Below are 13769 nucleotides of genomic sequence, written 5' to 3'. Positions count from 1 at the left end.
ACCGATTGCAATTAAATTTGGTATGTAGACAGCTGGATAACTGGAATAACATATAGGCAACTGTATATCCCGACATTTCTACGGGATACCGACTTACGCGGATGAAACCGCGGGGCGCAGCTAGTATTAATATATTTAAGAAAATAAAATGAAACATCTATTACGTAGTAATGAGAATTTTATTCGCGTTTTACGCATCTATTAACAATACATAATATTTTTTATTGGCTATGCTTAAGAAAGCTATTTTTTTCTTATAATTATCTTATATAGATACATTGACAACGTTATATAATCAGTTACTATTATAGGATGTTAATGTTGAGTTTGCGTTAAGGTTAAATACAAAGTTAATATAAAATAATAAGTTGTAATATATGTAACGTAACATAATTTACGACTATTATAAAGTCGTAAATTGTATGTATTTACGAGGTGTTTCAAAATGACTTTTCATACAGATTCCAATCATTAGGCTATTATGGACATTAAGCGCGCGTCGGCGATTCGAATTTCGAATAGAACGTACCTACTGTATATTTTTTTTATTCTTCATGATTTTTTTATTAAGAAATAATACAGTTTCGTTTAAAAGAAGTTTGTATACTAAATATAAGAAAGGTAGAAAAAATAGAAAAAAAAGTTGAATACGGATATAGAAAAACAGATCTGTTTACGAATGTTATAAGTATTCTTTATTCAAATCGTAACGCGATTCTTATTTATGTAGTGGTGTTAATTATTTGACATTTAACACAAACAAATTTAATTTGAATGGACACAAAGATGTGTTTTGGTTTTATTGTTGTTTGTTCGGATCCAGAAACAACTGGTTTAATCTTAACATACATGTACTTATATTTGAATAAAAATAACTAAATAATCGTAGAATAACTTAATTCAACTTGTTATTTCGTATCCAATTAAACACTTACGCGTTTTATTAGTAGTATAATATAATGATATGCATTAATAAAGGTTCAGCGAAGTAATAAATCATGCGACTATATAGGCCTAGGTTAGCGAACGTGAAGCGGGTATGTAGAAAAACTTCTGGGCAGATAATATTGTCTCGTATTAATATTTATGTTTTACATTAACGTGTCTATGGTCAAAGAATACGGGTCATTGAACTGTTTTGACAACTTGTGCATGCCATAACACGAAACTCAAAGTACAATATGATTTTTTTCTTTTTTTGCGCTTTCAACACTAGTAAAACACTTACCTTCACCACCAAAATCCAAAACCAACACGTCGCACAAAATTAAAACTTATTCACTTCAAAATAAGCGATCGACCACTCACGAGCACGCCACAAATATGACGTTTCTATAAAAATTATCTTATCGCAAAAGACGCACTTATCCAAAATTTCCTAATTACACCGTCCTTGAGTGTGTTCGCCGCGAATCAAACTGTCAATTAATAACTTTTTTTTTAATTTTTTTATTTTTAATCTATGTATAAATTCGTTGTCAATACAGGCCTCAGCTGTAATGCGCGGGATACACGGTTCAAAATTTTAAATAATTGTTCTATTCTATTGCTGCGTCGACACTAGCGCGCCGCGGCTGGGGCGAGACTGCCGCGCGTCGTCGCCCCTTGCCTCTCCGCCCCACCCTTATTCCACCGCAATTTTTCAGGTAACAAGGAAAGAAGCGATAACGACTGTTTATTATCTATTTGACGACAGTTTTCTGTTACCTGAGACGAAATTAGTAGTTAAGATGTGGGTGTAAAGAGGCGTGATCGAGGTAGGTGGTCGTTTAGTTTTGCGCTTCCACAGACATCGTCGTGTCGCGTGCTGTTTTTAGAAGCAATTACTTTTATTGCTTAGAAAGTATTTTTGATACAATCGTGAAAACTGGATGGCTCCCGATAAATATTGGTTTGTTATTATTTACATTTGTAGGTTTGCGTAGACGCGTTTGTGGATCTGGCAATAAGAATTATATTTATTTATATGTTAATGTTTACATGTTCCGATATATAATTGAAATTTATGTAATGGAAATTAAATACGATAATACTTTGTAGGTACTTTACTGGAATAGATCTCGAATCTGTAAGTATAGTTTACATGAACGGTTAAAAACGTACCACTTTCGTTTTTGTAATTAATAATTATTAATTACCCGACTGAGCGGGTGAATAGAGGGTTACGAGTTACGTGTAGGTATTTATTTATTCATTTTTATTTTAACACTTTTATGACACATTATAGAAAGAAGAAGAAAAAAGAAAATATAAACAATAGTTAAAGATAATGTATATCGGGCGGCCTTATCACTTTAGAGTGATTTCTTCCAGGCAATTAGGTACATAGAGATGACTAAGTATATTTATTTACCTGCAACGGTTCGATTTTGACTTTTAAGCTAGGTAATTACTGAGCAGGCACAATTTCTGACTTTGTTAGAAGGAATTTTTGGTTTTCAGGTTCAATGTTCAATTATTTTCATTCTTCAAGGAGACTCAGGTACAAAACCTATGCGTAATGTGCCTAATCTGGACTATTAAGTTATCTCTATACCAAATTTCACGCAGATACAATATGCTGTTTACGTGTGAAAGAGTAATAAACATCCATACAACCATCCATTCTTACCAACATTTTGCGTTTATAATATTAGTTGGGTGTTTTCAGGACTTAACCTGTACAAGTGTTCAATCTATTTCTAGGTTTCTACTATGTTAGTCATCGAAGCAGCACAGAGTATCTAAGTAATTCTATTATTACATAGCACTCTTTATAATTTAACGTAATTACCAAATGACGAGCATGAAGTCTAAACTTAAAACCTGTCAAATGACAGGTGTTTTTGTCATTAATCAAGATATTATGGTTAGCAATTTATTAGCTTCGAGTAAACCGATGTATATATAGATAATAATTACTTAGATGTCTAATCGCTACTTATAAATGTGAGAATAACTTTGTTCGTCTGTCTGTCTCTTCTTCACGTATAAACCAGAGAACCTAAGAAATGCCATGACCATCCTTTCGTTTAACTTCGCGGGCGAAGCCACGCGCGGAAAGCTAGTATAGTTTATTTATAAAAACGTCCGTACTGACCAAATATTTTTCCATCATAGCCAAGAATGACATAAAAAAAGTTTTAACTACCAGATTACATTTCATCGAATGCGTGGATGGAAAAAATTCTGCGTAACTAAAAACTAAATTGTTATTAAAATGTTGATATAAATTTCTCTCACGACTACTGAGGTAAATAATAAAAAGATGCCAATGAAAAGAAAGGTATATTATTAGAACAATTGTTACCTTTATTTATAAAACAATAGCATGAATAGGTACGTACGTCGTAACAAAAGAGATTGGCGCCTAAGCCTAATGACAATTACGGTAGTGCGAACCACAGATTATATGAGCTTTTTCACTTATTTTTATTTTCACTTTTTAAGAATTTGTAAATCGCCTATTCACGGAAAGTTTTTTTTTAATCATGGCACGAGCTTTGTCAACGCCTGGTGATTGTTTACGTTGAAAATAATTATCAAATAGTTATTATATTTTCAACATATTTTTTTTATTAGCGACATATTTTATATCCAAGCGACACCGAATTTAATCAAATTTTTACTTATTAATTTATGCTTTATTGCTCTGGATAGATTGCAAATTGAGATTTAACAGCAATTATCACAAATGTCGGTCTTATCGCTAAATAGCGATTTCTTCCCGATAATCCGTTGTACTGAGACGTATTAAAATAAAGAATAGAAGTAGAGGAAGGAGGAAGAGCATAAGAGAAGGAAGAGCGTAAAACAAAGTTCGAATTGAAGGAGCTCTTCGAAGATTTAGTATTGAAGTTTGGTGAATATTAGGTTTTACCGGAAAACCTTAGGATTTATCATAGTTCGAGCTTTTAAAGTATCTTAACGACATCAGAAAAAAAAAATTATAATGTAATGTTTCTTGAAACATCAAAATTCATATTTTCCTTTATAACTTTAACGCCATATTTACATAATATTCCTTTATTTAAACACCTACGTGTGTTATAAAATTAATTCTCTGGGTACTCTAGGGTTATAACTTTCAAAGCTTAATAATTATTGGAGATGAGTTAGCAGAGATTAACGACCTCTCTGTACTTCGCTGTTTCTTAATAGCAAATAATAAAACTTATCCTATTAGTGTTTTTGCGAAATTCTGATACAAATTTATGGGTGTTAATAGATTTTTTAAGTTTTATACTAGACTAGTGGTACGCCCCGGCTTCGCCCGTGATACATATATATATATATATATATATATATATATAAGAAATATGTCAATGTAAAGCCTTTCTCAATAAATGGGCTATCTAAAACTGAAAGAATTTTTCAAAACGGAACAGTAGTTCCTGAGAGAAGCGCGTTCAAACAAACAAACTCTTCAGCTTTATAATATTATTAGTTTATATTAGGTACCTATCAACAGTTATTTTAGTTATTTTTATTTTGATTTATACATTTTTAGTTGCTATAATGATGGAATATAGCCACCTATTAATCTATAAATATCTATCTATATATAAATATTTATAGGTAGCATTACTCACACCAATTACTTACAGAAACAATAATAAAGTTACAAACGAAATTTATCATAGATTGATATCTTTAGAAATAATAATAGGAACCAACTCATAGAAAACCGTCATATTTCGAACCTTTTAAGATTTGCTAAAGCTATTCCAAACAGTAGAATTGAAGTTCTATTCTACAATTATTGTATTTCAAAAATCGAACGCCACGTCTTCGAAATTCGAAAACAGGTGTGAAATGTGGATCGATAAAACGCATCCACTTATCGTAACACCAAGCTATCGAACTAATCGACTAATAAATAAACCAGAGGCTACCGTGTGCCATTTAAAATTTCTATAACCTATAACAATCGTTGGAGATTAGAAAATTAATAAAAAACAGTTTTTACGAGCGCGCAGCGACATGTCACGTAATATAAGCAGGCTATCTAGATTTTATTACATATGATGACAAGAATTTACATTTTCTTCATAATTTATGATGATGGCAACACTTAAAAGTGACACATCGATTTTTTAAGAAAAATATTTTTATTGAATGATCGATTATTAAATTATAGACATGGAATGAGTTGCGAAATGTTAATAGGATAGAACTTCGACTGGAAGAGTTTCTTTTTTAGTAAGTAAGTTGATAACAACAAAAAAAAAAATAGTTTTAGGTACCTACCCTATATTTTTTTATAATTAATGCATGCATTGAATAGTTTGTCACTTAAACCCAAAAATAGAGTTGAACCAATTTCGAAAATTTTCATTAATTCATAAATCACCGCTCAGGACGAGGGTTTAAATTTAAATGAAAAACTCGAGACAATTTTACGCGATAAAATCCGCAGGCGGAAATATAACCATTTCTATAGATTATATAATAAGTACTAGTCTAATATTATAAATGCGAAAGTTTGTAAGGATGTGCGTGTGTTTGTTGCTCTTTCACGCAAAAATTACTGAACCGATTGCAATTAAATTTGGTACGTAGACAGCTGGACAACTGGAATAACATACAGGCAACTTTATATCCCGATATTCCTACGGGATACGGACTAACGCGGGTGAAACCGCGGGGCGCAGCTAGTTATTTATCTATAGTAACTGCTATCTACTAGAAGTGTGGATAACCTTTGGCTATAAAATTTCCTCATATTATACAGTACAGGTACCTAGGTACTCTGTTAAACTAGACTACGGTCATTCGCTACGGTCTGACATTAAAACAAACTGTAAAGGCGATCTATATGCAAAATAAATTAAGAATCTTTATGCAGAATTTAGTATTTCTGTGTTAGTGTGAATAATTTAAAAACGTAGGTATATAATCTACTTAGTATCTATTTAGTTTGGGAGTAACTAATAAAATTAAAATGACCAAGTTTGTCTGTAAAGTGTATATACATAATCAATATTTCAGTTATTTTATTGAGCAGACCAGCCTTTTTTCTAAGGTCAGACCACACCTTTGCTTGTATTTAGAACTAGCTGTGCGTCCGCGGCTTCAAGCATTTAGTTAAAAAAAAAATCACATATTAGGTACTTAGGTATGTGAAGCGTTCAAAGCAATTGGCAAGACAAGATGTAACTTGGAAGAATAATATTGTAAAACTATATGAATATTTATATGTTAATTTTTTGCATTATACCTAATTAACGTTTTTTTGTATGCAATACGCATATGACAACAACAATTGTTAGAAAGTGTCATGGCGTCCGGCTTCTTCGGTAGAACGTTCGATATTTAAAATCAAATTGGAAACCGAACGACTCGAGCGTCGTACATTTCAAAACGTGGAATCGAATTTCATTTCACGCCTGTCCAAATGACATTATTCCTAATTTCCTGCTAACTTGTTATAGGCTTTGTCACCGTGAGATAAGGTGTTAAATGCCTTGTCATAATTGTGTGTTAATACGTTTTGCAATAAGCAACGATGATGTATAATGTCGTTGGTTTTGTGGGACTAATGAAGGAGGTAAAATATGGATACGTCATTTTTACGTATGAATCAAATTAATCACGTAATTTTTCAACGTGAAATTTCAACCTTTTCTTCATTACATTGACATATTTCTTATATAAAATAATAATCAACAGGTGTCATTAAAATTAATTATTTTGCACGTTCTTAATTATGTGGATAACATTTTTATATTTAAAATCTTCGCATATTCAAGTTAATTAATGCCATTTTTATGGCGTGTTTTGTCCGAATAATATTAATATTAAGTGAGGCTACGTAGATGAATGACTATGTGTATCGTTTTATATTATTTCTATGGAAATAAAAGAGTTAAAATTTATAGACCACAAAATGGTTTCCCCGGTTTTATGATTCGCCGGTACACGCAGCTTGTGGTAATTTATACCGACTTAAAAAAGGGAGGAGTTCTCAATACAACAGTGTAAACCAATTTTGATATTTGCTTATTTGAAAGCTAGCGCTTATCATTTTGTCCTGTTTGATTCAAATCTTCTGTACCGTTCATTCATTATATATTTTTTTTTGAAATTGTATTGGAAATAATTGCATTGTATTTATTTTATATGTTAATGATATGATAGTATAAAATACATGTACTTGTAAATATAGATTCATAATTCTAATTTTTTTTCAAAGATTTGTGATGAAATCATGCGTCGGATTAAGCTTAGGTAGATTTTGTTTCCAACTAGAAATGAATGGCGATACAATGAATTTAAAATAAAATAAATATTTAACACTAGCGGTCCGCCCTGGCTTCGTCCGTGGTACATGTATAGCCTATAGCCTTCCTCAATAATGGGCTATTTACTGAAATAATTTCAAATCGGACCATTAGTTCCTGAGGTTAGAGCGTTCAAACAAACAAAATAAACTCTTCAGCTTTATAACGTTACTATAGATAACAAATTTCTGCACCCGGTTTAATGCATGCAGATAATAAGGGCTGCTGAGCTGTTCTTCCTGATTCTTCTATAACGAGGTCCTCACAACGCGTCTGTTAACACGCTTTTTTTATGTCATAGCGGGCATCTGAGCTGGTGGTTCGCCTGATGGTAAACGATCACCACCGCCCATGAACATTCGCAAAAGCTCAGACCTCTGAAAATGCGCTGCCCGGTTTTAAGGGAAAAGGGATAAGGCAAGGATTGATGAATGGAAAAAAGGAATGGACTGGGAAGGGCTAGGAGAAGGAAATAGGCCTCCGGTACACTTATGCCCGATCCACACAAATCCAATGTCCGACCAAGTGAGATATATTAAACGCATGTTTTTTTGCTTTTCAGTGCACCACGGCTTATGAATTTATGATATTTTTGTCGGCTGGTTATCTTTGAGAGCTCACACTAGCACCCGATTTTATGTCGCGCTGAGGTAGGTGTAACGTGGTATAGGACTTTTGTAATATTTATGATTTCTTATTGGGAATTTCGTCTGGATATCGGAATGTGTTTAATATAGGGTTCCATAAGAACTACTGTGATATAGGGATAGCTTGAACCAGCTTGTATGTAGGTACCAGTTTGTATAAGATATAACTACTCAATATATAATACTATATTCTTATGTAAGACACGTAACTAAATTCTTTTTTGTATTGAAATTATGTCATGTTAAGAAGATTAAGTTAAGATTCAATTGTTTAATAATATATTGTCATGTCAAATAGGTGTCAAATAGGTGATCGTTAAATTAACAACACCGTTACATTATAATATTAAGCAATTAAAATGCATCAACAAGTTTAATTTCACTGTTCTTAGATTCATATATGTATATTTTACGATCTGTGTAGTAAAGCTATAAAAATTGACCTACATTCAAGTTCAGAAACCTCATTTAATTAATAACTTTATAATTATAAATTCCAAACACGTTAGTAAACTATGATTCCGGCAAAGCCGAAATAGCGACAAAAACCCGGCCATAAATATCAACAAGGTCAAATATGACACTAGTCATTTTAATATCGCTTCGTAGGTATACATTGCTGTTTCTGAACCAGAGTTAACATTTAATGGCTATTATGAGCAAGCAATGCATTCATAATGTTAAGGTTGCATTAATATAAATGCCGAAGTTCAATATTGGAATCCCGTCGCCCGGAAACGAATAAAAAACGCGGCAAAACTTTCAAACTTCGAACTCAATGGGACGTCATTTTTTACGCCCGTTAGGGTTGTCGCAGTGAAAAATGATATAATTTATATCGGTACGGCGCGGCTGGTAGCGGCTACCCGTTTTGTGTGCGCGTGATAAAATATAAATAAAAATACAATTTTTATAATATTTTTTCTTCTTCATCTTCACTAATTTAAAATGTTTCGTTATCAACGCGCGGCGCGCTCTGACAAAAGAAATAGGGATGTGCGCTTCGGTGTCTTGTAATAGTCGATGTCGATATCGCTATTTAATTTTTACTGAATTGAATACTATGATAGACCTTATAATTAAAGCTGTGACTATGAAAGATGTACAAAAGAGGACTTATTTTATGAGCCATTTATTAAACAAAATAAACTCTTATTTTAAAACATAATAGTGGCTTAACAAACTCGGAGGCTAGCCATGACTATTTATAGTGAATTGTATAAAAAACCTTGCAAAGATTGTACCTGCTACCTTAAAGCATTCGTAATATTAAATCACAATGACATCCGAAAAAAAAATTTATCGACGTCGCATATGACAAAAGCGCGTAACTAATTCACCCACACAAGGAACGATTCCCACACACAAATCAAAGCACGCGCTCGTATGAGCACAAATGAAATATTCAAATTTGGAAGCTGATTCCGTTTATGGCTACTTAATTTGGGTGATTCGATTTGAATATTTAAAAAGCGACGCGTATAAAAACAGCCAGGAACATTCCTATAGATGTGAGTCGTGCATTATGGTGTGACTAAATAAAAAAAAAATGAAATGATGTTGTAGATGGAGAAAAAAAACCCGGTCTTTGTAAATTAGAAGGTTGAAACGGAAATATGAGAGTAGCGTTCAAATTCAGGCATTTATAACTTATAAGGCAATAATTCAAAAGGCAAACGTAGGCAATTTTTAAGAAACAAAAACCATTGTAGGTATTTAAATGGTTGGGTATATATTGTTCTTATTGTTATTTCAATTTCATTAAATACAACAAATATTACTAGAAAAATAAATCGGAAATAATCGTTCATGTCAAATAATAAATCTGTATGATATGTGATCAACTTGCTCATGGGTACAAAAGCGTGTTATGGCCTAGGATGCAATATTAAAAGTATTTGAAATATCCCAAAATAAAAGATGTCCAAAAGTGTTCGTAAAATCTTCTTTTTTGTATAAAGTTTTTTTTCCAACACCTATCCATTAATAATTTTATTAATTATGCATATAATTACCCTGCTCAATGATCCAACGGTTAATTAATTGAAGCTAATTTAAAACTCTGAAATACCCAGTAGTACTAGCATATGAAAATCAGATTACACGGAAGTGAACTTAAAGGTAAGATTATTTCAATAACAATATTATTATTAATGGGACAGTTTACCTGTTTGTGGTGGTCAACGAAATAACTGAACTGATTATAGTGAATTGACAAGATAATGTAACGGTAGTAGGTATAGCATTATATTATCTGTGGTTAACTTAATGGACAAATCTTTTGTAGTAATACATATATTCTACAGAAATAACGTTGTCTTTTATTGTTTGCAAAAACAAATTTTAAATAAGTAAAAAATTTATGTTAATTCACAAATATGTAGGTGAATAGTTGAAAAATGTATTCATTTCACGGAATTATGTAATTAAAATATACTTAATCAAAACATTAAAAACAAGAGGAGAATTATGTGATTAAAATATAAAAAAAAAAAATTAAAATACAATCAAAACATTCAAAGTTTATTTTAGTAGATTAAATTTATATTATAAATATGTACACGAAATCTCAAACTAATATTTTTTAACGTAATGGCATGTAACAACAGCTGAAATTAAACAAAACACTTATATATTTTTTTGCTAATAAAGTTAAAATCAATCGTTGTAAAAATCAACAACAATATGAAGCATATTATTATATTACCTATTAAGCTAACATAAGTTACTTATAAGTGTAGAAAAATCACAATCGAATTCTACTGGGTGCATAAATTTTTTTCATTTATCCGCTATTCCTTTGCTTGACGACCGCCAGCACAATCAGCCGACCGCGCCGACGGACGCTGCGCGAATGAGCAAAAAAGCGAGACACTCATCTGGCAAGCAACATTGGGTGGAGCGCGCACGACCCGCCTCTACAACCGAGAAACACCATTGGCTCATTTAAAAATCGATTCCATTTTATAAATATGTAACCATTTTCCATCCGCACGAAACTGAGCGTTGTACAACCCTAGCGCTTACCGCCAAAACGGGCCTTAACAACATGGCGGACGGCAGATATTCCCGCGCTGTCATTCGAAAATGTAACCTTACTTTTTTGAGCAGTCAATTGTTTTAACGACATGTCTAGTCTTTTGTTTTATTTAAAGGAGAATCGGTCTGGAGATGTTTTTTCTGTAGTCGAGATATGCTGCAGGAAATAAATAGAAACGTGGGTGAAATTGAAGTTGTAATAAATAATGGTGTAGTTATGATTTATTTTATGAGAGATGGCGGTGGATACCGGTCCTGTGCCTCAATAACAGATTCTCGTGTTGTTCACAGTTCAATTCGCTGTATTATTGTTTCATGGATTTATAAAGTATCTATTCTTTATAGGTATACTCTATACTGTATTATAAATGATACCTAATTATTAACAATTATGGCATCTTGTATTACCATATCACGATAAATTCGAGATAAAACAAATTGTCTAGTTGGAAACCTGTCATACTGCTTATTTAGTAAGAGTTCAGGACGCAAAGGGTAAAACGGGACCCCACTAAGACTTCGCTGTCCGTCCGTCTGTACCAGTTATGTATGTCATGCCCGTGATAGACATTTAAATTTTCTGAGATCAACAAACACAATTAAAAATCGAGGTTAAGCAACAGTCGGCACGGTCATAAAAGGGATGGGTTTCAAATAAATAAAAAAAAGTATTATTATATTATCGTATCTCCTAGGGGCCCTGGGTTCGATTCCCGGTGGGGACTAAGAAAATTTGCTCGGTCTAGCAGAACACAGAAGTTTGACCTACTTGTCTGTTATTAAAAAAAAAAACGATCAGTGAAACAGCTGACTGATACTTAATGCATCTGCCCCATACCTGCCATAATAGTTATGTACCTACACTGAAGTATTTATTTTTAATTTTGCTCTTAGTTCATATATCTATTCATTCATCTAATTATTTCCGATGGCAACACACATTAATGCTCAGTAGAACTTATAAGGCTTGAGCTGTAATAATGTGCGAAAAGGTCACAACAAGGTCGGAGCTTCAGCAAATAAGTATTGTATCTACCTACCTATGTTTTATATTTAATGTATTTATTTTTTTTTCCAAGAACGACGAAGGTTCTAGAATCTATGTTTATTTTTAGATACAATTGCACATTCTTGACCCGGTAACGTAAGTAATCTGCCGCGTTTTTGTGTTCTATTTATTTTTAATTCCAATGACATTCGAATTTTAAAAAAAGGTAAAGTTCTACAGACTTTCAAATTACCTGCTACATTAGTTAACAACCAGGCAGCCCTAGATTATCTACCATAGACAATTAAACATTTTTTTTTTGTTTGTTTCGATACCATAATGATGGTGGTGCATCGTGAAGGATAAAAATAAGTACACAAATCACATACAAATAAATAAATTCTAAATTTACAAGTACAAAATTTACATAATTACACAATTTACAATACACTTATTAAATTTTATACCTTTACCTACTATTTGCACCATAAAATACCCTTAAAAATATTGTAATCTCAATGCCTGCAAATTTAAACAATTGAACCAAGTTACAAATCCGTCCATTTAATTAAATTCACGCTTCGAGCAAAACATTTAATTTTTGTAATGGCAACGACCAGAGGATTATAATTATTATTTCAGATTTTTTGTGCGAAAGCTGCATTGGACTACAGTTTTATTTAAGTGACAACGATTCAAAGAAAACTCTTGAATTGATTGTATTTTTTATATTTGTTACGTACCTCAATCCAAATTAATTAGTGAACGATATTAAGAATATTTCCATAAATTATTACCACTTTGTTACCCTCTCTCAGATTATGTAATTTCTGTACTAATTTAGTACAAGGGTGCAGGGTTTGTTCCTTGAACGCGCTATCTCAGGAACTATTGAACCACGTAAATTCTTCCACCATTCGATATGCACGTGATCCTTGAGTGTTATAGTGTTATATGTGTCTAGAACGAAGCCGGGGCGGACCTGTTGTTAAATATTAATCTGCTATTTTATTCTAAACTGGTGTATGTGTGTGTCTCACGAGGCATGAGCAACACTTATTAATTTAAACATACGATTTTCCTATTATGAAATATCATATATGACTATGTAAGTACTTATCAAATTGAATTGTATTATCTGTACCTACAACTGAATATTATAGTGTAGACTTTCGTATAATTGTAAGCTAAAACATGAGCATTATATATTAATTCATCATTAAAACAAAATTTAACATTTCATTACAAACTAATTACTACCCCTGACCTAAACATTTATTATAATCTATATAAAATATTTATAACCTATTTCAAATTCCCGCCAATTTGCACCGCAGGGTTACCAGTAATGAATATTTGCTAATATAAAGTTACCTCAACATGTGGCGAGATTGCGAAACCTCTAGAGTATTTTACGCTCGACTATTAGGGGAGCGGAGATAATATCCGAATGTAATTTAAATTCGAATTTCGAACTCTATACCATAGCGTATAGATGCGGGTGAAATTTTTGCGCGGGAAAATGAATTGTTGGCGCAAAAATCTATTTTGGCTAAATCACGACATGATGTCGTCAATGAACGGTTTATTCGCTTTTATATCTTTTAAGATCTATTTATTCTATGGTGCTTTTAAAATAATTGAAATTATATTACCGAGTACAATATTTATAACAGTTAATTTGTTTTGAGATGGTTTTTATGGAAAAAAATACTGATATTTGGACAGTGGTCGCACTTAACTGCCAAATAGGCAGTGATTATAAAAAAAGTGATATATATATTTTAGAATAAAGATATTATAATATATATACTAGCTGCGCCCCGTGGTTTC

At 32.2% G+C, this 13769-nt stretch overlaps 1 protein-coding gene across 1 annotated transcript in view; it reads right to left on the bottom strand.

The window, feature by feature from the left end:
• Positions 1–1595, bottom strand: part of LOC119836127 (homeobox protein OTX1-like) — a 55092-nt gene extending 53497 nt beyond the window's left edge. The window contains exon 1 of the mRNA XM_038361382.1: positions 1229–1595. The gene's annotated coding sequence lies outside the window, so the exon portion shown is untranslated. The remainder of the gene's footprint in view (positions 1–1228) is intronic.
• Between the last annotated feature and the right edge of the window lie 12174 nt (positions 1596–13769).

The sequence above is a fragment of the Zerene cesonia genome, chromosome 22 (genome assembly GCF_012273895.1).
Source record: "Zerene cesonia ecotype Mississippi chromosome 22, Zerene_cesonia_1.1, whole genome shotgun sequence".
Taxonomy (NCBI): Eukaryota; Metazoa; Arthropoda; class Insecta; order Lepidoptera; family Pieridae; genus Zerene; species Zerene cesonia.
This window is presented reverse-complemented; position numbering and strand designations above follow the sequence as displayed.